This window comes from Pteropus vampyrus, unplaced genomic scaffold, assembly GCF_000151845.1.
Source record: "Pteropus vampyrus isolate Shadow unplaced genomic scaffold, Pvam_2.0 Scaffold591, whole genome shotgun sequence".
Classification (NCBI taxonomy): Eukaryota; Metazoa; Chordata; class Mammalia; order Chiroptera; family Pteropodidae; genus Pteropus; species Pteropus vampyrus.
The window spans coordinates 30664-33176 of record NW_011889372.1 but is presented as its reverse complement, the minus strand read 5'-3'; the positions used below and the strand labels follow the sequence as shown (position 1 = coordinate 33176).

At 34.5% G+C, this 2513-nt stretch overlaps 1 pseudogene; it reads right to left on the bottom strand.

The window, feature by feature from the left end:
- LOC105308556 overlaps positions 1-640 on the bottom strand; it is a 1758-nt pseudogene extending 1118 nt beyond the window's left edge.
- Positions 641-2513: the final 1873 nt, after the last annotated feature.

Here is a 2513-nt window from a genome sequence, read left to right as displayed (position 1 = left end):
TGGTGATGATCTCATTGAAAGTGGCCACAATGAACACCATGCGTTCATTTAGAGTGACATCAGAGCAGGCAAGATTAAAGATCGGAGGCAGATCACAAAAGAAGTGGTTTACCACATTTGACTTATAGGATGTGATCTCAAGCGCTAAACAAAAGTGAATAAGAGAACACACAATTCCACAGAGGTAGCAGCTTGACACCAACACCACCCGCAGTTTCTGGGACATGGTGACCAGGTAGAGCACTGGGCTACAGATGGCCAAGAAGCGATCATAGGCCATCACGGCCAGCAGGAAGACATCAGTGATGGCACATGACCAAAACAAGTAGAAGTGCAGCATGCATGCAAGGAAGGAGATGGTTTTATCCTTGTTTAATATATTGAACAGCATCTTTGGCACGATGTTCGTAGAATAGCAAAAATCCACAAAGGACAGGTGGCTGAGGAAAAAGTACATGGGAGTGTGGAGTCAAGAGCTTACTTGAATCAGTGCAACCATGCCTAGATTGGCTAAAACTGTGACTCCATATATCAGAAGGAACAGCAGGAAGAGAAAGACTCTCAGCTCAGGGACATCTGATAATCCAACAAGAATGAACTCCGTCACAATGGTACAATTCTCCTCCTCAATTTCCACCATGTGTCAGGTTTCAAACTAAATGATAAGTTCCGTGTTTCTTCTGAAATGAGAATAAGAAAGAAAACACACCTTTATATAAACTTAAGAAAAATATAACTTTGGTCAGTGGAATCTGCTGAGACATCAAACATCTAAATCATTTGACAATTATATTTAAATTACATACACCGTTGATATCAAACGGTGTATGTAATTTAAATATAATTGTCAAATGATTTAGATGTTTGATGTCTCAGCAGATTCCACTGACCAAAGTTAATCTAAGTATCAAAGGAAATCTGTGATTCCCAACTGTTATCTACCACAATAAATTGATGAATCAAATGAGGTATTTTGATGGACTTTGGAATAGATTCAACTATATACTGTAAAACAATATGAGATCATCTCCTGTTCCCTGAAATGTATAATAAGTTCCGTCCAACTAGGATAACAACGATTGTGATACTATACCAAATACACTAATTTATTTTTAGTTCTATTGATAGCATAAATTTGCAACATGTGAAGTCATGTACAAATTCTCTTGTTAGAGAGTGTGAGAAATTTCTTTGAAATTGGTGGCTCATAAGGACTCCTTCAATTTGGAATTAGGTAGAATAAAAAAAAAAGATATTTAAAAAGATATTCTCAATTTTATCATACTTTCACTCATCAAATTAACAAAGTGATTTAATTAGTTATAATGATAGTGACCAATATCAATAATGACTCAGAAAGATATAAATCTTGTATAAATCTTTTTGGAGAGCAATTAGGCAACATATAGCCAAAGTCTTAACACTGATAACAATAAAAGCTATCTGATACATTTCATGAGAGATTTTATTCTTAGGAAGCTGTTATACGAAATGTTGAATTACATTTACAAATCGTGTAAACTGTATCTAAAGCTACATTTTTTACCATATTTACAATGGGAAAAATTAAATGTCAAAAATAGAGCAATCGTTAACTATATATCGTATCTAAAGTAGAAAGTTATCACGTTATTTAAATGACGTTTTGAAGAAGATTATTTTTTTTTAAAATACCTAGTACCCCTGGTGTGTATATGTATGTTTAAACAAAATGTTGAGGGTAAATACAGATGACAGAAATATCATTTTATCACTTTGTTTGGATATAGCTCTAGAAAGATAAATCTTTTATCCATATTGAAAACGAGGTAAGTGAAAACTTTCTCAGGTTTTCTCAGGTAGTTGTTTGGGGGCGGTGATTACATTGTATGTTGTATACAAGTGAGATTTGCCATTCAGGCCTGTTCCTAAAGAAAAAGCATATGGAGGTTGAGAAATTTTATTCTCTGTCCAGTTTCCTAGACAGGAGGAGTATACGCATGACGTTACACAATATATATAGCAATGAGATTTTAGACTGGAAATGTAAGCTGGTATTTTCTCCATGTATTGAGCCAATTTTAAAGAAGTGGAAAAAAAATCACCTTCCTGAGGTCATGGTTTACTCATTACCTGACTAGGAAAAAAACAAAAAAACAAACAAACAAAAAAACCCTGAATTATTTGTCCACTTCGAAGTTAAAACAGGAAAATCAACTTGGAAAATTATCTTTCTAAAGTTCTAGGCTAATAACAAGAAATCAATTTATGATGAAACCAAAACAAATCTTAAAAAAATTCACGTCCTCTACTGAGCAGAAAGAATTCACATGTCCTGACTCTCCATTCTCTCTGTCACCATATCTCAGGCATATAAATCCAACCCTCAGAATTAGGGTGACAATTAAGGAGCACTTTCATGGTCATAATTTCCAGATCCCATGACAAAATTATTGTGGAGAAAGAAAGAGAGAGTGGGAGAGAGAAAGACAGAGAAACAGAGAAAGAGACAAAAACAGAGAAAGAGACAGAGA